Source organism: Eschrichtius robustus, chromosome 9, assembly GCF_028021215.1.
Source record: "Eschrichtius robustus isolate mEscRob2 chromosome 9, mEscRob2.pri, whole genome shotgun sequence".
Taxonomy (NCBI): domain Eukaryota; kingdom Metazoa; phylum Chordata; class Mammalia; order Artiodactyla; family Eschrichtiidae; genus Eschrichtius; species Eschrichtius robustus.
This window is the reverse complement of record NC_090832.1, coordinates 39,272,308-39,297,988: the sequence shown is the minus strand read 5'-3', so window position 1 is coordinate 39,297,988 and position 25,681 is coordinate 39,272,308.

Here is a 25,681-nt window from a genome sequence, read left to right as displayed (position 1 = left end):
TCTTCACCATTGACACATTTGCAAAATGTGTCAGTAAAAGGAAGATCGAAGACACAGAAGATCTCATAAAACAGAACTATCTGCAATGTTGACATACTCTTAGTGCAAGGTAGTGACAATGGTGTGAAAGTTCTGGTGGACGTATGTCACTATTTCTATGTCAAAGGCAAAGCTAAGTGAAAAATAGGAGTGGACATTCTCATAAAGGAGATTCATGTATATTATCTCAACATGTATGTATATTATCTCAAGCTACTTGGAAATGATAATCAAGAAATGACTTCCAATGTTCCTGATAACTGAGAAGAAATGTGGCATGTGTTAGATGTGTTAGAGCTTTTTGAAGATTGGGTTTTAAACAAAAGTATTTTATAAAAGAAGAAAAATGTGAGAAACATATGCTCTGATGACTTACTATTCATGAATGTGTGAGTTTACTTAAGATACATATGATCTCCATAGAGCAGAGAATGGGGACACTGGGAGGGTCTCTGGCTGTCTTCTTTCACATGACAGGTTTGTTGAATGAAAAGAAAGTCATAATCAAGTGCTTACTCTTATCCTTATCTCTTTTATTTTATTTTATTTTATATTTATTTATTCTTTGGCCTCGCCATGCAGCGTCCAGGATCTTCGTTCCCCAACCAAGGATCAAACCCACACCCCCTGCAGTGGAAACACAGAGTCTTAACCACTGGACCGCCAGGGAAGTCCTCCTCTAATTTTAGAAAATCCCTTACACTGATTCCATTTATCTAATCCTGTTATGTTGCTTTTTCCTTGAGATGACATAGTAAAAAAAAAAAAGATGTTTAACAGATTTCTGGGAACACAAACAACTGAAACAAACCTTTACTTGGTTGATTATATTAACCATATGGCATCTACCAGTTTCTGAAGAGCAAATGCGAACAGAGATTTTGAAAAGAAAAAGAAGCAAAAATAGAGACATGAGATATATAAAAAACATTTTGGTTGATTTTTTAAAATTTTTCCTGGATGGTCTCTCTGGAATAAGAAGTGAGAAATTACATAGACTGAATCATTTGATTCTGTCTGTAGCTAGATAAGTGATATTAGGAGTAGATCAGCTGGGAAACTGCCTAGAAAGATGTTCCATATGGGACACAAAAACATTATTGACATAAATTGGAAAAATTTAAATTGTTCCTGTTCTCACTCCCAAGTGGTGGAGATGTGGAACATTTCTTTGTAGCACAATATCTCAGTTGGGTAGTTGTTGTTTTTTTGTTTGTTTGTTTTAATTTACATGACAGCAGAAATTTGGCAGCCTGTCACAGCAAGTTGAAATTCTGAAAATAGATAATTCATGATGCAGTGTTGTTTATGGGAAATTAATCTGAATTTTAAAGACTTTGCTATACTTCTCAAGTGATTTCTGAATAAAAAATAAATGCATAATAACGCTGAAAAGAAAATAGAAACTATAAAACAGAGTTATTTATTAATGTTTTAGACTGTAAATCTTGCTTTATCCAATTAAAGTGAATCAGTAAGTGAATCTATTTGATATCCAATACTTAGAAAAGCAGGTCATTCATTTATAGCAATATTTATAAGCAACAAAATAACTAGAATGATCACAATATTTTTTAATCCTTTTAAGTGCATAGCTGGGCAAGCAAGGAAATAAGGGAAATACTCAAGATAAGAAAGTAAAAGTATTGAAGTACTTGAATTATACTGGGTGGTGGGTTTGTGGAATGGAGTGGTGGGAAGTATGTGGAGGAGGTTACTATTCTACTTTTTGGGGGGTTATAAAAGTTTAATGAAGATTTGGGTCCAGGGAAAGGGCAGTGAATCTGAAATAAGATCCTGCACTAAGCTAGCCCCCTCCCAAAGGGCTATATTCTCATTAAAATAGAAGGAATAACTACTCCATCAGGAAACCCACCTTCATGAGGAAACTTAATAGGTAGTAGTCTGGGCCATGGTGGGAAAAAATAAGTGTTTCCCCTGAGAATTCATAACTATGTGGATTTGTGGTTCCAGTTTATTCTATATGAGTGGTCCAGAAAACCATAATCAGAAAGAACATTTAAATAGTAGTCTTATATAGGGGTACCCCAAGAGTACCTGGCAGAAGCAAAAGCACAACCACTCATAAGTCAAACTCACATTTCCTAGGACTTCAAAGGAATCTTGAAGATAATTCATAATACAAAATTTAATAAGGAAAATCCATAAGGAAAAAATTTACCATGAGCAAGAATCATCAGATACAATAAACAGTAGAAAAGATATCAATTTGCTTACAATTTCAGGTATTAGAGCTATCAGATAAAGATCATAAAATTAGTAAGCATGCCTACCAATTTATTTATTCAGTAATCATAGTAGATTAACACCTTTTTTTTTGGCATTCAATGTGTTAAGAATTTGAATGTGAAAATAAAACTTAAAATTTCAGAAGAAAATATAGATGAATATCTTGATGCCAGGATAGGGAAGAATTTCTAAACCCCCTCTCCCAAAAATTGTAAAGGAAAAGAGAGATTTGATTATATTAAAATTAAAATTCTCCGTACAGCAAAACATAGACATATTTAACTATAAACTGTAAACAAATTTATTTATGATGAGCTAGAGACTAGTAAAACCTATTTGCAATGAATTTAAATCTAGAATATATAAATAACTCCTAAAAATCAATAAGGTAGGTAATGCCATAGAAAAATGAGCAAAGGATTTAAGAGAAAAAGCTGAATTGCCAATAAACACATACAAGATGCTCACCAGAGAGCAGGAAATGTGAGTTAAAATAACATGACGCTAACATCACCCACCCAAAGATTGAAAAAACTGAAAATATTTTATAATAACAAATTTTGGTGAAGTTGTTGGGGGAAATATAATAAGTGCCACCATTTTGGAAGGCAATTGGGCAATGTTTCACAAAGTTGGAGATATGAGATACCTTCAGTCTTAGGAGCATATTCTTCAGGACACGCTACTCCAAAATATGGCACCTTAGCATATTGACTATTTTAAGCTGAAAGAGTTTGAGAAAACAGCAGAATAAGGGAGGTCACTGTGATCTTCCCCCTGCTCTCTCCTGGAACAGGTCAAAAAGCCCTCATGTGTGAGGTGACTGACCTATACCCAGAGAAAAGGAGCATCCTTATCTCTGAAGACAAAGGAACACCAAGAAAAATCCTAATACAGTCCTCTCTAAGTTTTCCCCATTTTACTACACTTCCCTCGTACTCTTTGACCTATCATATTTCTCCACAACTGTCCGCCTAGAATAAAATACTCAGGTTTAACCATTTCTTTGGGTCTTCATTTCCTTATGAAGGCTCTCGTGTCACATAAACCTTATATTAAACAAATTTGTGTGCTTTTTTTCTTGTTAATCTGTCTTGGTCAGTTTACTTTTTAGACTGTTCCAGGAGCCCTAAGGGGATCGAGGAAAACTTTTTCCTTCCCTACCTTTGGTAGAGAAATTTTGAACATTCACACAATGAGATAGGTACAGAAATCCTCGATCAGTGTTGTTTGTACTAGTCAGCAAATTGAAAACAATTTAAACATCCATCAAGAGAAAAATGAATATTTACATTGTGATATAGTCAACCCTAGAATATTATACAACAGTTAAAATAAAATAGCTGGAGCTAAATGTATAAAAGGAAATTTGGAATTGATAGCTATGTTACAATGCCACTTATGTGGAATTTAATAATAAGAAAAGCAATAGTCTATTTGTATGAAGCAAAAGTATAAAAACATCATGTGTGGTGGTGAACAAAAGAATAATTACCTGTGGGAAAGGAAAGAAGGCACTATGATCAAGCAAAGATTCACAGGGGCTTCAAATGTATCTGTAATATTATACTTCTTTTAAAAGAACAATATTTCTTTCAAAAGAATTATATTAAAAGAATTTGTTTTAATTAATTTGGATTAATACCTGAGTATTCATTTTATTATTCATTAAATTTTCCTGTATATTTGAAATATTTCACTATAAAAAAGAAAACAAAATGTTTTATCCTACTCACTAAATCAATTATTGGTCTGATAATTAAATAATTTTGATGAAAAACTTCCATTTTGTTAACTTGCCTAAATGGCTGATACATCTCCGTGTTTTCCAGGCCCTGTAAAATTTGATTACCTTAGTCCCTGGCCCCACCTATGGGGAACATCATACTCCTTGGAAGCTGCCTGTAGAACAATGTTCACTCTTCCAGTGTTCCACTCAACAGGGTCAGGGAGGTCAAGCCTCATCAAATGATTAGTCTGCAAGGCTGTTGTTATGGACTGAACTGTGTTCCCCCAAATTTCGTATGTGGAATCCTAACCTCCAATATTACACTATTTGGAGGTAGGACATTTAAGGAAGTAATTAAGGTTAATAAATGAAGTCATAACCTCACGCCCTGATCCAATAAGACTGGTTGTCCTTATCAAAGAGGAAAGGATGCCAGAGAAAAGAGCATGTGAGGACATGGTGAGAGTCTTTTTGCAAGCCAAGGAGAGGTGCCTTGGGACAAACCAAACCTACCAACACGTTGATCTTGGACTGCCAGCCTCCAGAACTCTGAGAAGATACATTTCTGTTAAGTCATCCAGCCTATGATATTTTGTCATGGTAGCCCTTGCAAAATAATACAGCTGTTGTAGCATGGGAAGACATGAGATTGGAAGCCCAGAAATAGATCGAAGACCAGAAGCAGAAAAGTTAGTTCATCTATTTACTAAAGGAACCAAAAGAAGAACAAAATGCCACTACAGCAAAGTTGTGAGTAGTATTGGACTAGTTAAGATAGAGATCACTCAGAGTGTGCAATGGCCTTATTCAAACATCAGGTGATTGCCAACCTGGCTGAAAACTCAAGTGTAAACCCCATCTGAATGTAAAAATAAATTTTGTTTTGGCTATTGTATGAATGGGGGCTCTCTTTGCTTTGAGTTTTGCACTATATTTGTATAATTCTAACACAATGCGCTATGGACTCCAGCATACTAGTAAATACTCTATGGTTTAGTGCCCAAATACCTAATTTTAAGTCTATTCATAATTTTAGAAATCACACACAATAGCAAAGAGGACAGACAAATAAACAAAAACAAACACCACAACCAGGTTGTAAATAGGCCTTGAGTTCAATCAATTTCAAATAAGTTAGTGTTTGAGTTTTTAAAGTAACATTAAAGTAATAAAAAAATTACTGCCTTTTCTCAGACATGAGTAAATTTTTATTTTTATTCCTTTTGGATGATTAGATTGTACTGAACTGCAAGTTAAGATATGATATCAAGCGTTAGCCTAAGGAGAGTTAAGCCAATAGAATGACTAAAAACAAAAGAAATGAATGATGGTAGTGACAGCTAAAAGAACATTGGATTATTATGGAAACAGACAACGAATATAATACCCTTAATCATATGTCCCAGTTATTGAACCATTATCCTGCACCTGGTTCTATGGTCTGCCTTTTATATACCAGATTCCATTTAATCCTTAAAACCACCCTATGGGGTAGATACTAAGATTGGCCAAAATTCTCATATGAGTAAACTGGGATTTAGGGACACCAATTAATCTGCCCAAGGACACATAGCTAGTAAGTATTAGGATCTGAATCCAGTTCTGTCTGATTCATTAACCTATGTCTTTAACCACCACAACATACAAGGACAGACATTACTTTTAAGGAATTATAAAAGTCAATGTGAATGATCTCTTGCACATTGTCAACAATCAGAGGCCAACAAAGCTCAAGACTGACTCAGTTTTGCCCGGCATCATTTCAGGACACTTTGTTCTCCAACTCATGTCTGCTGATGATTCAGGGTGGCTGACATCGCCATAACACACCGATTAGAACAGAGCAGCAGGGCTTTCTCGGAGCTGAAGTTGACCCTCAAGGTAGCGTAGACCAGACCTATCCTCGGAGGACTCCATAATCAGATTTGGGAAGTCTGGAAGGAGGCCAGGCCTTATATTCAGCAGGAGTGGGCTGGGATTCAGAGGAAATAGAAGAGAAAGTCTGCTGTGGCAGTGGAAAATAACTATGTAGCCCTGGATTGCCGATTTAGCATAAATGCAGCAATGATTCATCTCTGAGTTGATAAACATGTTTTCCAAAGTGAAAGGCAGTCAGGATGCAGTTTCCAGCTTGGAGGGCTTCATTACTGAAAGGTTTCTAGAGAGAAGCCACTCAGCCCATGCCCCCATAATGTTGGAAATGGATCAGTGCTAGGGGCGCAGTTTTTCCTTTCGATGAAATGCAGACAAGAGGGAACTCTAGCAGTTTAACACAGCGTAGTTTGAGGTGGGTCTTTAGCCTTACTTTTCTTACAGTTCACATAGTGGTGCAGCCCCAGTGTCGTATTCAGGACTCGCGCGGACAATAGGCATGCTGGAAATGTTCACTGACTCATTGATATGGCCACCGATATGTTCCCAATCCTGGGAGAAAATAAAAAGGATGAAAGACTCAGAATTTCAAAATCTGTCTGGCATTGTTTACTCTGGATCTACATGTGGAAAGAAATACAAAACATAGAGCATAACTCTGTGAGGAAGCCTCGTTAATAAGACTCTTCAGTATCAAATCAAATATTGTCATTGGTTTCTCCTATTTAAACTTTTTTTTTTTTTGGAAATAGCAGACTTAACAGGAAAATCTTCTTTTCCTCTTGATGCTTTTCTGGGATAAAGCATTAAGGATGCCAAAAAAAAAAAAAAAGTGACAGTGACACTAAAGCAGGATTCTAGGATAATGAGGTGGGAGAGAAATGATTGAGATTTTAGGAGAGTATTTAATATATAACAAAATAATTGTATGAAAGGTTTTCAAGGTATTTTTAAAAAGATAACTATTTTGATACTGGGAAAAAAGGAAGTTCTCTTTTTAAAAAAATTAACTATGAGATCTATGTACAATTTTAATGAAAGCTCATCCGTGAAACATGCAAAAAAAAAAGAAAGAAAGAAATGAAACACATAGCTACCAGGTAGACACAAGGAAACTACCGCACCTCAGTTATTAACATCAAGTTTACTTTACAGGTTCTCTTTTATGTGTTAGTTCAAGCCAGGTTCACCACCACTAACTACCGCCTACCAGTCTCTAAAGAATTGCTTTATAATTCACAGGGGAGAAAGAGCCTTGTACTCACAAGTAAACAAACTTCCAAAGTCTGTTTGAAAGGGGAAACTGGTAATGAGCATTTGAAAGGAGTTCAGTTACATTTGAAAATAATGAAAAGGCAGAGTGTTTTTCAGAAGAAGAGAGTACAGTACACATCAGGGGTCCCCAACCCCTGGGCCCTGCACTGATAGCGGTCTGCAGCCTGTTAGGATCCGGGCCGCACAGTAGGAGGTGATCGGAGAGCGAGGGAAGCTTCATCTGCCCCTCCCCATCGCTTGTATTACCGCCCGAACCATCCCCAACCCCATCCGTGGAAAAAATGTCTTCCATGAAACCAGTGCCTGGTGCCGAAAAGTTTGGGGACCGCTGGTATACATTGAAGAACTCTACAAGGGGCTGATGGTGGTTCAGGGAAATTAAACTGAGTATTAAAAATATTTTGTTCATGGAGTTTTTCACTTTTAGAATTTGTGACAGGAAATTCAACTGATTACGCATGAGCTAATTGCCTTTTTTTTATTATCTAACAGTTTCAGGCAGATTGAAGGTAAATCATTAAGTTAATTAAATAAATACACAATTTAATTGTGAAATATCCAAGTGGTATATCATTAGGCATTTGGCTATAGGTCTAGGGCTTGGAAGAGAAGTTGTGATAGAAATATAAATCTGATTTATAGTCATGATTTCAAAGGAATAGGAGAAAATATTAACACTTAAGGAAAGAAGATAAATTCAAATATGTAGATAGCTTAGATCTGAGCCCTACAAAATTCCAGTATTTAAAGGTCTGGTAGTTGGCAAGTATCACTAGAAGGGGCTGCCTGAGAAGCAAGAAGAAAAATAGGAAAATGTTCTGTTAAAGAAAAAAAAAAACAGGAGGCGTTTCAAGAATAGGAAACTTTTGGTTGGCTTGTTGAATCTGCCTGAAAAATCAAACAAGTTTTCCTGTAACTTAACTATTTGGGTGGCATTGATTTCATTTACAAGAGCAATTTTTTTAGAGTGTTAGGGTCAGAATGCAGATTGGAGTAAACTGAAGAGTAAGGTGAATGTGAAGAAAAAAACTGTAGAAAGCTCTTTTAAGAGAGAGTCTATAGTTAGATTCGTCTAGAGCTGTGATTTTCTCGTTTGTCTATAATGATAAAGGAAAGGACAGGGAAATTAGTTACATCTGCAACATGGTAACAGAAATAAATCTCTGTAGAACTGAACCTGTGTAGGGAAAGACTTTAAGCCCAAAAGACTGCTAGATATAGTAAAAAATGATAGTGATAATGGACTGGTGATCTCAATGAGTTATATAAATAACTGCTTCAGGGGATGGAGGGAGGTACCCGGCAAGTGGCTGGAAGAATGGGATGTCATGGTCAGAGTGGGATATCTGAAATGGGTACTTTGGGAGTGGTTGAGTTTCCTGAGATGGCAGAGTTCATGTTATGATTGAGGGGGCAGGTGGCTTAGGTGAAGTGGAGGAGATCATTAGGAAGTTCAGAGAACACGGAGTCAAGATTGTTGGATGGTTTGTCCATGTGGCCACTGTATTCACCTGGATAATTAAAGCAGCTAAGGTGAAGATGAAGATTGTGCTGAAGTCTTCAAGGAGGACTTGGAGGGTAGAGGAGGGGAGAGTGCTGAAGCTGGATGATATGCATCTGAAAGTTCCAGAATAGGGGGGATTCAGATACAGCTATTGGAAACCAGGAGGAAACAAATCCCACTGCCTAGCCCAATGCTTAAACATTGGAGGTGTGGGAGGGAAAACAAACAAACAGACAACAAAATAAAAACAACTTGCCTGAGTAGGATAAAGGGGAAATTGTGTTTTCTGGGGACATCTAGGTGTCAGTTAAGGTCATTTTTGAATAACAGATAATTTAGGGGAATATCAGCGGTCATTGTGGAAGATTTGAGAGAGAAGATTAGAGTGAGACGTTGGGTCAAGAGAAAATGTGTTTACAGCATTGTGGGGATAAGAGTTGAAGAGCTGATTGAATGATCTGAAAGGCTTGGACTCTGGGCCATGACTATATAAACAGGGGAGAGAGAGATCATATCCTTGGTTCTGATTGTGTCCTTAAGGCAGGTGATATGAACTGATGGAATCAGCTGCAATCTGGAAGCAAGGCCTAGCAATTGCAGTGTAGGACCAGGGTTCTAGTGGCCGAGTGTTGTCCGCTGCGGTGGGGATAACAATGCCAGCAGCAGCTGTCAATGGCGCTTTACTGGGAGTCAAGTGATTCTTACTGGGGGACAGCTTGGGGTTATATGTTGGCAGCAAGTGTAACTGGGTTCAGATAAATTTCTGCATTGTGTGGACATCCCAAAGGATTGATCAGAACTCTCCATGGCTTTCAAATGGTTGGGACCAAATCCTTCTTGAGGCATCCTGTGTGGTCCACCACAACCACCTGTAGTGGTTGTCTCCTGGGATCTCTAGCAGCATGGGAGGCAGGTTTCAGCAAACACAGGCTTAGCACTATGATAAAATATCCGTTCAATTTTACATAGTGCAAAACATGATTTTTGTTATATACCGAACATAAATTGGAGAGATATTGTTGTTAATACCTAAAGCATAAGTTTTGAGTTTGAAATGTAGTTGCATCACTTACTTAGACAGTGACACAGAGACACTATCTTTTCTCAGGTTCAGGCTTCCTATCTTAAAATGGGAAAAAATTAACCTGTAGGAATGATCTAAGAAATAAATACAAATATTGAACATATATAAGATATGTATCTATACATGTTTCATGAATATACTATTTGTATATGTACAAATTTTATATAAATGCATGTACATATATATATACACACACATATATATACATGTATAGCCTTGTACAGTTTCTGATAAATATGAAACAAATATGCCTTATTTTAATAGGATGTTATTCAAAGGTGATAGTCAAATTATTTAACAATAAGTGAGGCAGGGGTAGAGAGGCTGCCTAACCAATGAGAATGCATATTGGCTAGTTTGTGGTATCAAACCTGTAAAAAGTTAATAAACAGAAACTTCAATTAAATAGAGTTGGGAGGCCAGAAGGAAGAGCTTTCACACCTGAAAAGATAGCAGAGCCCAAAAGGAAGAAGAAAGACTCTTTTTCTCTCCTGGCAACAGCTCAGCCAATGAAAAGCATGAGCTCTTCGTTTACTATAGCCCTCCCAACTTCCTTTTCCCATCTTCCCTTGCCATGGGGGCCTTGCACGTGGCTCACCATGGTTGCAGACCCCACAATGCAATTCTTCGCTTATTCGGTAATAAACCCATTTTTGCTGGAGAAATGGCTGGCAGTCTGTTTGTTTTAGATCAATGAAGCACGCCATGATGAGTATTGGTTCTGAAGCTAAGTACATTGAAATAGCAAGAACAGCTGGACAGCAGTCCATTCTATCATGGCCTCGTGGTCTTGTGACTTTACTCACAATGGTCTAGCTTCTCATTTTCCCCACTGAATTAGTAATACCATAAAATGCAACAGGCAGTTTCCTCTACTGAAAATTAGGGTCATTATTTCAAATGTATCGCATTGTAGTATTTAAACAGATTTCTAAACTAGTCTTTATGAGTGTAGAAACAGTATTTCACCTTCTACTAACAAGTTAGAATTGCTGAAAACAAGTACATGTGTCCCTCAATATCCATAGGGGATTGGTACCAGGACCACCCACAGATATGAAAATCCACTGATGCTCAAGTCCCTTAATAAAATGGCTAGTACAACTGGCCCTCTGTGAAACCCACAGGTTTCACAATCGCAGATACAAAGAGCTGACTGTAATAGCTAAAAGCAATTGCTTCTTGATGTCTGCTTTGGAGAGGTCAGTGTTTTGAGGAGTTGGTAGCATTTAATTTCTTAAGACCTCTCTTACAAATATGCTTATTTCATTTTATAACAACTTACTTGTTTTTTGATGTGTGAGTCAGTATTTAAACATTTGTTCCGTCAAACTACTGTGTTATTAAACTAAGAAGAAAAGGGTAAGAAGATAGTCCTTTTTTCAAAAATCAAAATGTTATTGAATTATGTTGTATTTATGTTATATGTTAAAATAAGGAATTTAGACAATTTTAAAAAATCCAGATCTTCCTTCTCTCCCAAACCCTAAAACATCCAAGGAAAAATACCTAGAAAATTGAATCCAATGTTAAGATTTAGACTGAATTAATATGTGGTTCTCCATAGCATTTGAGGTATGGAAACAATATATATCTATATCATCCCTGGGAATATTGGAAAGCTTTGAAAGAATTCTCTCCAAGCTTTGATTAAAATTTGTTGAGATTTATCCAGGGCATTATTTAATGATGGCTCAATTTTCATTTACCTTGTCCAAATAGATATTTTTCAGGAATGTCATAGAGGGATATGTTGATTTATCCTTTTCTATATGAATCTTTAGAGTTTATAATCCTTGACCTTGAAAAGTAGGAAATTTTTATTTCTTCATCTCACTCTAAGAAAGTATTCATTTTTCCTGGAGTTTAAGATGCCATTCCAAGTTTTGATTTAAAAACATTTTTATTTTATATAATAATTCTAAATAATTTTTGCATGTGGCACTATAATAAAATTGGTTCTTTGCTGATATCTATCAAGTTATTTAAAATAACTTATTGCCCTGATTTAAATGATTTCGTCCATGAGAAATTAAAGAGCTCAAGGCCAGTGTCTCAGCTAAGTCTGTATTGAATAAATATTTATTAAATGAAAAAAATAGGTTTTAGTAACAATTACATTATTATTATTATTTTAAAATTTGCTCTTTAATGTAAGTACCTTTTTAAAAAGTTATTTTATCAAATAATGGGGAAATCACAATACTAAATACATACAACAAAACCAATCTAGGTAACTTGCATATCTACTCCTGCTCATTTCTGTAAAATAATAAGATTACTGTAGGGCTAAACTCCTTTGGCTTCCTTTGTGATTCCTACAAATCGTTGCATGCTTGATTTCTCCATAGATTATCAAAATAAATAAAACCCATGGGCATAGAGAACTCACTGTTTCCTCTGCGACAAGCTTTCATTTCAGTTCAACTCAGCAGGTACTCATTGGGCATCTAACAATTAGTGGGTCCCATCTCGTTGCTAGGATATGAATATGAATAAGAGTTTTTATCTTTGAGGGCCTTATAATCCGTGAGGGAGACAGAAGCGCAAGTACCAGTGAGTGTCATGCAGCATGAAAAGTGGTAGAGTCATACAATGGGAGGCCTGATGAGGAAGCAATTTTTTCTGAATAAGATTAGAGGGTTGGGAATAAAAAGAGAATTACAGAAAGCTGCAGATATGAGGTAATGTTTGTGCCAGCTCTTGAAGCCTGAGAAAATCATTTTCCAGGTAGACTAATGGAGAAAGACATTCTATGCCTAGGGAAAAGCATGGTTAAAGTCATGAACAGAGGACCTGTGTGTGATATATTTCTTGCTGGGCAATAGTGACCCACCAAGAATGGTTATAAAATGAAGTTTGGTGAGGACAGTGTGGAGGCAAGACAGGAAAAGCAAACTGTAACGATCTTGCAGGGGTAAATAAGTCAGATGGTGGGTGGGGTTAGGGAGGTGGGGAGCAGTGGAGGTACCCTTCCTGCTCTGGAAGGTGGAAAGCAAGCAGAGGCTTTTAAACTAGAAGCAGATAGGATCTGAGTCCAGATACAAATAAACCATCTCAATCTGTTTGTTCTTCCTTTCATTGAATTCTTTTGCATTTTCCTCTTAGAGAAAACCTGCTTTTCATATGGCTATATTTTACTCAGAAGAGCAATTACCTGGCAGTACTCTCAAAGTAGAAGACTAAACGTGGGAAAATGGAAAATGGGGAGAGTAATCTGTATAACCAGGAATGAAAATGAACGTTGAAAGGTCATGTTCTGTCGTTTGCCTCTTGAGGCTAGTAAATCTAGACACAAAGAATCAGAGTTGACACTTCTTATAGGCTTAAGGATAATAATATTGAGCCTTAAGGATAATAATATTGAGATACTTTCACAGCACGGGATGCCTTTCATTGTGCTGCTCATGAGACAAGTCTCCTCCTTCGGCATTCCTGTGTATGCACCCCTCACTTCAGTCCTTCATAGTGAATTGCAGGACCTAGAATTCACTATGCTTTCTTTCTTCTATGCCTTTTAATATGCCAATCACTAAAGTAGTCTCTCCTCCAATGCTTTTTTTTAAAACTAGATAGTTCTTAATTATTCTTCAAGATTCAGCTCAAATATAATCTGCTCCAGGCAGCCTTCCCTGTACGTTTTGAATCTGGTTTAGACCTTCCCCTATGTACCTCAATGCCATCCTGTGTATATTTTGATATTACCACTTTTTCAATTGTATTGAAGTTGTTTAACTTTTTCCCATATGAAACTGCGAGCTTTTGGTAGCCAGGCACTGTGTCCTACCTCTATATTCTTAGTGTCATATATTGATACTTAGAAAATCCCCAAACATTTGCTAAATCTAATGAAACAGAATGGAATGGAAGAAATGAATAGATTAATTGAACTTGATTTTTTTAATAAAACCTACACAACAATTTCAACGTTTTGTTTCATGTTATGTAACTGTGTTTCTTTCTTCCTTTCTTTCTTTCTTCCTCCCTCCCTCCTTTCCTTCCTTCCTTCCTTCCTCTTTCTCTCTCTCTCTCTCTTTCCTTCCTTTTAACTTGATTCTTATACAAAGAAAAGTAAAAATATGATAAAGTACTTCTCCATAACCAAGGCTGGGATGTTTCTAAGCCAGTAAATTTGGGTGGAGCATAAAGAAAGCAGGTTTCCTGTGCAGTTTCAGATTTAAACATGCACAAGTGCACATACAAGAAATGCATGAAACACATGATATGTATATATATACTAATAATTCAAAGAATAATGTATTCCTTTTGGAATAGAATCTATTTTTTTCTCCAAATTCAGGAATAGGAAGGCTGGATAGCTTCCCCTGAAATAAATCACCTAATATTTGTTCAGCTGTAATGAACCATTCAGAAACCAGGAACTTTGGGCCATAAATCCACCACACTGTGAGCTTCTGAAAGCTAGAGACCATGCTTTACTGATTCTTCTCATGACCTAGCACCATGTCTGGGTTGTAGCATATACCAAATAACTGGTTGGAAAGGGAAAAGCAAAGGAGAGTGTAAAGATAGTTCAAACATTGTTTCCTGGTTCCCTGCTTTATGACATTTCATATCTATTTATACTTTCTAATATACTACTTGGGGTTTATCTAGGTAATGTGTATCAAAAAGTTGATTTTCTTTCTCTTCTATTAATCAGTTTGGGGACTGGGAACTTGAATCTCAATTGAAAAGCAATTAGCGGCATTTTACGAAATAAATATAAGCTTAATCACTTTTGGGACTGTATGACTAAATAATGTCCCTTCAGGAAACATAAATACTTGAATATATATTTACTGTTTTTCATCAAATGTTCTGATGTGAAAAATGCTATTGTTCTTCATCCCAGATCATACGATAAAATTATAATTCAGTACTTATTTGTGAAATAAGTAAACATAATACACTAAGTTTAAGTTTTGTTATTTTTGAAGTAGAGTAAGATTTTGTTTTCTCAAAACTCTAAAAGATAATAACTTCTTCAGGAAATTATTTATTGAACTGCTTTCTCTTACTGATTCATATTGACTTTTACCATTGCTCTGATGTGCTACTAAATTTGAGGTAGCTGTTATTATTTGATTAAATAATCCAGGGGTCTAAGCAACGCTCATCATTACCCATAAACACCAAAGTTCCTTGAAGATTTTTCAGGATATGTATGTCAAATCACTTGAAGATTTGATTGATGATATTTTGAGGTCAGGCTCTGTCTATGCCATTCAAAAGGATTTATGTGGCTAGACAACGTTCTGGGCCCCAGCGGCTCCTGTCCACCCTCCCTGCATGTACACACACCTTTACCACTGCCCTCCCTCCTCTCTGCCATAGTGTCTTCCATAACCTGCGGCTTCTCATCCTTAATGCTCTCTTCACCTGTATACTTAAAACATATCTGTGGGTTTTCTATTGTTGTGTAACAAATTACCTCAAGTTTAGCTGAAAACAACACACACTTTCCAAGGGTCAGGAGTCTGGGCACAGTGGCTGAGTGTTCTTATTAGGCTCTCACAAGGTTGCAATGAGGTTATAAGTCTGGGATATGATTTCATCTAAGGCTCAGGGTGCATTTCCAAGCTCACCGGTTGTTGGCAGAATTCCGTTCCTTGTGTCCATAGGACTGAAACCCTCTGTTCCTAGAAGTCGCCCACCATTCCCTTCCACATGGCTATATCCAAAGCATGGCTGTTTGCTTCTTCAGGGCCAGCAGGAGTGTAGCTCTCCTGCTTTGAGTCTCTGAACTCTGGACTCGCTCTGAAAGTGCTGACCTGATTAGTAGAAGCCAGCCCAAGAAAAGCTCCCTTTTGACTAAAGTGAACTGATCAGGGACTTTATTAATCTGCAAGATCCCTTCACCTTTGCTATACAGCCTACCCTAATCAAAGGAGTAACATCCTATCATATTCACAGGCTCCACCCACACTCAAGAGGTGTAATGCTTTGGAGGTCATCTTAGAATTTTGCTCACCTCACTTAAACATGTAATTTCATTTGGGTTAATCTTACCTGATCCTAACACTTACCAAAACTGTAATCTAATCAGGGATCATAGCTCAAAAACCTACAGTGCCTGGAAGCTTTTGTTAAGGAATAAGGTGATAGTAGGGAATGGTAGAGAATGTGATTTTTCAGAGAACCTATGATCATCTAAAGAACCAAACTCTCCTCAGCCCTAACCAACCATTGTCTTGCAGGAATGCTGGCCCAGTGAGTCATACTTGATTTTTTTCAGATAAACCGGGAAACCAGATTTCTGTATGTATATGTGTATGTGCCTGTGTATGTCTTAGTATAAAATCTTAAATGTTACTAATTAAGTCAAATAATAAAAACACTCTCCAGGCCAATACCATGCAGAACAAATTAATATATTTGCAGGCAGGATTTGTCCTTGTGCTATCACTTTCAAATTTTGTCTTAAGTGATTATTTGTGCTACTAGTTTTTTTGTTTTTTTAATACATTTGACCCTTCTAGGTGATAAGCGTTTGAGGTCCTGGATCATGTCTGTCTCATTCATTCACATACTTCAGCACCTAGCACAGTGCATGACACATAATATATGATCAATACATATTTGTTGAATGGATTAATAAATGGGAACATTGTGAGCTCTCTCAGTAAGGTAGACCTGGGTTAAAATTTTGATTCACCAACTGGGCTACTTAAACCTTGACAAATGGCGTAACATTTCTGACTTTAATTTCATCATTTATAAAATGGGGTTATTCATAACTACAGTTGTGAGGACTAACTAGAAGAACAAATATAGATTGTTTAGCACAGAGGCTGCTCATGACAAGATGACTTCTTTTCTTAGGGATGGCTCATGGATGTGAGTACCATCTACATTTGTATAATTTCCATGTTTACCATGGTGGATGTCTTTGACCAAATTCACATGTTATATAGAAAGCTTACGTATTTCAGTCTACATACCTGGAAGACATATGAATGTGACTAATGTATGTATATATATGTGTGTATGTGTATGTGTATATGTATATGTGTGTGTGTGTGTGTGTGTGTGTGTGTGTGAGTGTGTCAAAGGCTGACGTGTTTTGGTTAAGGGAAGAGAAATGGAAAAGTATACTTCATGGGTCCTTGGCAGGAAGAGCAGGGAGCAAAGAAAGGTATTTTGCCACATGGAGAATGAGGTAAAATGATATTGTATGCAGAGCCCCTTCTCTGCCTCCCACATAAAAACTGTGGAAAAGGAGCTTCTCCCTATTACCAATAAAAATTTTAAAAGGAAATGAATTCGAATTTGTTTCTAAGTGCTTTATTCCACAAATGCTAACAGGAAGGGAAATCCTTATTATTCATGGTGAATGAATTAATTCTGGATTTTAGTATTATGCTTTTTCCAGGAATAGTTAAGCATTATTTGTAAGTGGACAATTATAGATAGTTTATAGTTCATTATTAAAGGGTGATAAAATGGAGGTATAAAATAGAAAACCTATGTCCTCCTTTAAAAGAATGAATGTTCTTGTTAAAATGATCAGATAAACCCACAGTAGCAAGGGAAAAAAAAAGCCACAAGAAGAATCCCAGCGGAAAGACCATTCCAGAATTTATATATATTCAATGTTATGTCCTTCTTTCATTTTATAAAATTTTATTGTATCTACAATGAAAGCTATTTTATTGTGTTGTACATCAGAAGGAGATGAGAATGTGCTTAAGGGAATTTGACCCAATTAGTATTACATTGCTGACCTTTAGTAAAGAATACACCAAATGAATTCAAGAGTAGGGTTGAAATAGATAGATTATACATCACATGTACTCTAAAGGTTCAAAAGTGTAAAAATTTTTACTTTGTGATTATAAGCATGTGCATTATAAGATTTTACAATCTGAATTGCTCATAGCTGTGGGGCATCATTTCAAAAAACCATCCTTAGGGGAGAAATACAGTCAAATGAGGCTGAACCATGTAACAAAATTAACAACATGCATTTGGTAAGCAACTTCCTTCTAAATGTATTAATATCATCAGAGCTTATGTCTCCTAATGTCTGAAGAAGGTAAAACCTAGAAGAGTAAATTACTTCCACAGTTTTCCAATTTGCATTGTTACAGAACTGGTGAAATTATTTTATAAATCACTAAGAAGATATTATCTTCATAGTCATTAAAATTGTTACATGGCTATCTGGTGTATTTTTTTTAAGTGAAATTTTAAGTGTAAAGAAAGGAAAAAAATCTGGCTGAAAAATAGAGCTAAACAAATTTCTGGGTTTTTTTTCTCAAGGTCAGGATAATTCAGTTTTTACCCCTTGGGGGTACTGCACTAGAACTAGGCCATGAAGAATGATTCTGAGTACATAAAATAGAGCTGATTTGGAATTAAGAGATGCAGAGTTTAACACAGGTATACCTTATTTACATAGTAAATGTGTTTCTAAAACTATATATGCATGTGAACCAAGTGGGAAATGATTTATGCATATAAGTGGTAGTTGAACTGGTAAGTGAATAATATTGCCATGGAATATTTGTACCCACCCTAGCTCCAACTGAGTTGTCCAAATTTATCCCTTAGTCAATGCAAGAAGATGTATCTACAGTGGCCCTTGTTTCACTCACAGTGGGCTTAGAAAATATCTTTGGCTACTCTAAACTACACACTATTTTGGAATCAAACTTATGCGGTAAGTTTCTGAATTTATTTCTATGGGGTGGCCTATCTGATCCTTAGTTCTGTTTCAGTGGCTTGAAAATGTGACACTTACTCATTCCCCAGTGTCTTTGGATCAGATCATCCACACTCTTAACATCTTTTCATGTCTGCTCGAGATCCTGGCATCTGTTGCCCTACTCAAGGACTTCAGAGGTTTTACTTCTTGCATCAGTCTTTTCCTCTACTGGATCATTCACATCAACAAACATATATGCTATAGTTTTCCCCATCTTTAAAGCAAAACAGTCAAAAAACCCTTGACATCATATTCCTTTCATATGCTGCCCAATTCTTTACTGTCCCCTATCACAAATCTTTATAAATCTCTCTTAAAATATTTGAATTTTTGTGGGCTCCACTTGTTTAATTATCTCTTGAACTCATCCAGTCTTTTGTCTCCACCTCTCTACTAAAGTTACTTTTGTCAAGATCACCAATAACCTCCATAGTTATAAATCCAAACTTCAGTCTTCATCTTCCTAGACTTTTCAGCAACGTTTGAAATAGTCTCTCTCTCTCTCTCTTTTTAATCATTGTCTTGCCTTCTGAAATACCAGTCTTGTTTGCTTTTAGTAGCTTTACGTGGATCTGATTCATCTTCTCCACGCTAAACGTGTGTGTGTTTGTGTACACGGGTGTGCTTTTTATCCGTTCAGGATGGAAAGTAAGCTAAATATATGAAAAATCATACTATTAGACTTGGCTTTATCAGTACATAATATCTATATTGTAGAATTTCACTGATACTAAGGAAGTTTCTCTGCCCCAAAATACGTACATAAGCACTCATGATAGTGCTAACTTGCACTTCTGGAAATGTTCTTTGGGAATTGAAGATTCTTTTGGTCAGCAAGAATCTTTATAATACTCCTGGGAGATGTTACTATTGAACAGTGGATATTTTAAGGGGAATTATCTTGCTTTCTCAATTAGTGCCAGTTAAGAGAGCCTGCTCTATGGGGACTAGAAAGAAATATGCTTCAGGTAGAGAGTATAATTATTAGGAAGGAGGGGAAAAGTAGCAAAGATAACTATCTATTTCACAATTTTGCTTAGGGCTGGCTCTGAAAAACGGTCTGCTATTGACACACTATAATTCTTCAACATTAAACTACAGTTTTAGAGAGAAAACCAGCATCAACCTAAGAAGGCACTACTCCTGTGTTTACATAGCAGAGAGGAGAGCAGGTCCTGTCCTTTAGTCTGTAATGGGTTAGAGCACATCTTCCCCACGACTCTGACTCTCATATTTCTCATGCTTCTCACAAAAGGCATGATACCCTGGTAAAGTACTATGCTGCCAAGAACCGTGTCATAACTCCTCTAAATTTTGTGTAAGAAAAGGGGATAAATATCAAAGTGCCTGAGATAGTCAACACTCTCCTTGAATTCAGTAAATTCAACCTGCACTGTAATTCACTTAATACTTTTTTTCTGATTTGATCTTAAATTGACTCAATTTCTTTACATAGTCTTACCTTAAGAATTAAGGACTAAGTGATTTCTATAAAATTATTAATGTGAAAAGCCATATATAATATATAAGAGGGACAATTAAATACATTAAAATATGTAAACTGATAAATGATCTCCTGTGAAAGCAAAGAATATGTCATACTGCCCTTCAGCAAACATTGTGCTACTATATATTATATTTAAAATATTTTGAATTTTTTCACGTGTTAAACTTTTAGAAGATTAACATTTTCTTCAAAAATCTATGTTCCCTTTGACTGCTATTTATGAGTTATTTAGCTAAAAATCAATTAGAAGTGAAGCTGTGCATCCAAGCAATTGGAACTCCTGGATGTAACCACAATCAATCTCCACCACCATTTTTTTCTTTTTTTAATTTTTACTGGGGTATAATTGCTTTACAATGGTGTGTTAGTTTCTGCTTTATAACAAAGTGAATCCGGTATACACATACATATATCCCCATATCTCCTCCCTCTTGCGTCTTCTCCCTCCCACCCTCCGTATCCCACCCCTCTAAGTGGTCACAAAGCACCGACCTGATCTTCCTGTGCTATATGGCTGCTTCCCACTAGCTATCTATTTTACATTTGGTAGTGTATATATGTCCATGCCACTCTCTCACTTCGTCCAAGCTTACCCTTCCCCCTCCCCGTGTCCTCAAGTCCATTCTCTATGTCTGCCTCTTTATTCCTCTCCTGCCACTAGGTTCTTCAGAACCTTTCTTTTTTTTAGATTCCATACATGTGTGTTAGCATACGGTATTTGTTTTCCTCTTTCTGACTTACTTCACATTCTGTATGACAGACTCTAGGTCCATCCACCTCACTACAAATAACTCAATTTCATTTCTTTTTTAAGGAACCTCCATACTGTTCTCCATAGTGGCTATATCAATTTACATTCCCACCAACAGTGAAAGAGGGTTCCTTTTTCTCCACACCCTCTCCAGCATTTATTGCTTGTAGATATTTTGATGATGGCCATTCTGAACGGTGTGAGGTGATACCTCATTGTAGTTTTGATTTGCATTTCTCTAATAATTAGTGATGTTGAGCATCCTTTCATGTGTTTGTTGGTAATCTGTATATCTTCTTTGGAGAAATGTCTATTTAGGACTTCTGCCCACTTTTGGATTGGGTTGTTTGTTTTTTTGATATTGAGCTGCATGAGCTGCTTGTAAATCTTGGAGATTAATCCTTTGTCAGTTGCTTCATTTGCAAATATTTTCTCCCATCTGAGGGTTGTCTTTTCGTCTTGTTTATGGTTTCTTTTGCTGTGCAAAAGCTTTTAAGTTTCATTAGGTCCCATTTCTTTAGTTTTGTTTTTATTTCCATTTCTCTGGGAGGTGGATTAAAAAGGGTGTTGCTGTGATATATATCATAGAGTGTAATGCCTATGTTTTCCTCTAGGAGTTTTAGAGTGTCTGGCCTTACATTTAGGTCTTTAATCCATTGTGAGTTTATTTTTGTGTATGGTGTTAGGGCGTGTTCTAATGTCATTCTTTTACATGTAGCTGTCCAGTTTTCCCAGCACCACTTATTGAAGAGGTTGTCTTTTCTCCATTGTATATTCTTGCCTCCTTTATCAAAAATAAGGTGACCATATGTGTGTGGGTTTATCTCCGGGCTTTCTATCCTGTTCCATTGATACATATTTCTGTTTCTATGTTCTGTTTCTAAGTTCTCTATGCCTACTTTCTGGAGGGTTTTTATCATAAATGGGTGTTGAAGTTTGTAAAAAGCTTTCTCTGCATCTATTGAGATGATCATATGGTTTTTTTCCTTCAATTTGTTAATATGGTGTATCACATAGATTGATTTGCGTATGTTGAAGAATCCTTGCATTCCTGGGATAAACCCCACTTGATCATGGTGTATGATCCTTTTAATGTGCTGTTCGATTCTGTTTGCTAGTATTTTGTTGAGGATTTTTGCATCTATGTTCATCAGTGATATTGGCCTGTAGTTTTCTTTCTTTGTGGCATCTTTGTCTGGTTTTGGTATCAGGGTGATGGTGGCCTCGTAAAATGAGTTTGGCAGTGTTCCTCCCTCTGCTGTATTTTGGAAGAGTTTGAGAAGGATAGGTGTTAGCTCTTCTCTAAATGTTTGATAGAATTCGCCTGTGAAGCCATCTGGTCCTGGGCTTTTGTTTGTTGGAAGATTTTTAATCACAGTTTCAATTTCAGTGCTTGTGATTGGTGTGTTCATATTTTCTATTTCTTCCTGGTTCAGTCTCGGAAGGTTGTGCATTTCTAAGAATGTGTGCATTTCTTCCAGGTTGTCCATTTTATTGGCATATAGTTGCTTGTAGTAATCTCTCATGATCCTTTGTATTTCTGCAGTGTCAGTTGTTACTTCTTTTTCATTTCTAATTCTATTGATTTGAGTCTTCTCCCTTTTTTTCTTGATGAGTCTGGCTAATGGTTTATCAATTTTTTTTATCTTCTTAAAGAACCAGCTTTTAGTTTTATTGATCTTTGCTATCATTTTCTTCATTTCTTTTTCATTTATTTCTGATCTGATCTTTATGATTTCTTTCCTTCTGCTAACTTTGGGGTTTTTTGTTCTTCTTTCTCTAATTGCTTTAGGTATAAGCTTAGGTTGTTTATCTGAGATGTTTCTTGTTTCTTGAGGTAGGATTGTATTGCTATAAACTTCCTTCTTAGAACCGCTTTTGCTGCATCCCATTGGTTTTGGGTCATCGTGTATTCATTGTCCTTTGCCCTTTGTTTCTAGGTATTTTTTGATTTCCTCTTTGATTTCTTCACTGATCCCTTGGTTATTTAGTAGTGTATTGTTTAGCCTCCATGTGTTTGTATTTTTTACAGACCTTTTCCTGTAATTGATGTCTAGTCTCATAGCGTTGTAGTCAGAAAAGATACTTGATACGATTTCAATTTTCTTAAATTTACCAAGGCTTGATTTGTGACCCAAGATATGATCTATCCTGGAGAATGTTTCATGAACACTTGAGAAGCAAGTGTATTCTGTTGTTTTTGGGTGGAATGTCCTATAAATATCAATTAAGTCCGTCTTGTTTAATGTATCATTTAAAGCTTGTGTTTCCTTATTTATTTTCATTTTGGATGATCTGTCCATTGGTGAAAGTGGGGTGTTAAAGTCCCCTATTATGATTGTGTTACTGTTGATTTCCCCTTTTATGGCTGTTAGCATTTGTTTTTTGTATTGATGTGCTCCTGTGTTGGGCGCATAAATATTTACAATTGTTATATCTTCTTCTTGGATTGATCCCTTGATCATTATGCAGTGTCCTTCTTTGTCTCTTGTAATAGTCTTTATTTTAAAGTCTCTTTTGTCTGATATGAGAATTGCCACTCCAGCTTTCTTTTGATTTCCATTTGCATGGAATATCTTTTACCATCCCCTCACTTTCAGTCTGTATGTGTCCCTAGGTCTGAAGTGGGTCTCTTGTAGACAGCATATATACGGGTCTTGTTTTTGTATCCATTCAGCTGATCTATGTCTTTTGGTTGGAACATTTAATCCATTTAAATTTAAGGTAGTTATCGATATGTATGTTCCTATTACCATTTTCTTAATTGTTTTTGGTTTATTATTGTAGGTCTTTTCCTTCTCTTGTGTTTCCTGCCTAGAGAAGTTCCTTTAACATTTGTTGTAAAGCTGGTTTGGTGGTGCTGAATTCTCTTAGCTTTGGTTTGTCTGTAAAGGTTTTAATTTCTCCATCGAATCTGAATGAGATCCTTGCTGGGTAGAGTAATCTTGGTTGTAGGTTTTTCCCTTTCCTCACTTTAAATATGTCCTGCCACTCCCTTTTGGCTTGCAGAGTTTCTGCTGAAAGATCAGCTGTTAACCTTATGGGGATTCCCTTGTATGTTATTTGTTGCTTTTCCCTTGCTGCTTTTAATATTTTTTCTTCGTATTTAACTTTTGATAGTTTGATTAATATGTGTCTTGGCGTGTTTCTCCTTGGATTTATCCTGTGTGGGACTCTCTGTGTTCCTGGACTTGATTAACTATTTCCTTTCCCATATTAGGGAAGTTTTCAACTATAATCTCTTCAAATATTTTCCCAGTCCCTTTGTTTTTCTCTTCTTCTTCTGGGACCCCTATAATTCGAATGTTGGTGCATTCAGTGTTGTCCCAGAGCTCTCCAAGACTGTCCTCAATTCTTTTCATTCTTTTTTCTTTATTCTGCTCTGTGGTAGTTATTTCCACTGTTTTATCTTCCAGGTCACTTATCTGTTCTTCTACCTCAGTTATTCTGCTCTTGATTCCTTCTAGAGAATTTTTAATTTCATTTATTGTGTTGTTCATCATTGTTTGTTTGCTCTTTAGTTCTTCTAGGTCCTTGTTAAACGTTTCTTGTATTTTCTCCATTCTATTTCCAAGACTTTGCATTATCTTTAGTATCATTACTATGAATTCTTTTTCAGGTAGACTGCCTATTTCCTCTTCATTTGTTTGGTCTGGTGGGTTTTTACCTTGCTCCTTCATCTGCTGTGTGTTTCTCTGTCTTCTCATTTTGCTTAACTTACCGTGTTTGGGGGTCTCCTTTTTGCAGGCTGCATTTTTGTAGTTCCTGGTGTTTTTGGTGTCTGCCCCCAGTGGGTAAGGTGGGTTTGGTGGGTTGTGTAGGCTTCCTGGTGGATGGGACTGGTGCCTGTGTTCTGGTAGATGAGGCTGGATCTTGTCTTTCTGGTGGGCAGGACCACGTCTGGAACACTACCATTTTATTCTTACATTTTATTTAGCAGCATGAGCTAGGCACTGTGCCAAACCCTTCAAATGCTTTACTATATTATTTATTACTAAATATTACATATTCTTTAATCTGTGCAATAATCCTATGGTATGGGTCATATATCCCCTATTTTAAAGATGAGGAAAATGAGGCCCAGATAATTGAAGTAAATCGTCCAAAGTCACACAGATAATCAAAAGCAGAGTTATGTTTCTAACCTAGATTTTTCTAACTCCAAAGTTCATGCTCTTTATACTATCTTTTACACTGTCTTACTTAATGAGTACCAGATAATTCCTTTGATTTTGTATTTGCAAGGGATCTGTTTTCCATCACACAGGGAATAATTTCAAAACTGTATGAAAAGTTTTCTCTCACAACCATAAAGAGTTGAAAAGAAATTATTAAAATATACTTTCTTAACCAGAATTTTTTTGGTTTGGCAGAACAAACTCAGAGTCACATTTATTCATTTAGGAAAATAGCTATGGGTGAAGTAGAGAATATTGTAAAGTGATATTTTTGCCAGCAAGGGTGGTCCCTTTCTTCTCTACAGCACACATTATTTCTACTTAATTTTACTGAGAAAGCAATTTCCTGAGTTTAGTTCTTTGTAATTAGTGGCCAACATTTTTCTCAAGGTGCTAATTTTCCATTAATGTGCAAGTGCCCTGCTTGATTTGCTTTATAAACTGAAATGTATACTTTTAAATTAGTTTAAATATCTGATTGCAATCCTAGCAGAAGGTAACATTAGACACGTAATGGAATGATCTATAGTTGTTTTATTAAACACAATTATATTGCTTGATAATATGTACTAGTCAACAAGAGCCATAGTATACATATTTTCTACTCACCAAACAAAATCTTATGGCTCATAGGTAGCTTTTTAAAAGCACTTTCTTTGAAAATTAATCTATTTTTCAACCTGGAGTTTAATGTAATGGGGCTGATTTTCATATGTTCTTATACACTAAAAATTATTTTAGACATTTTTTGAAGATATTTCTACATTACATTCAAGCTTCAG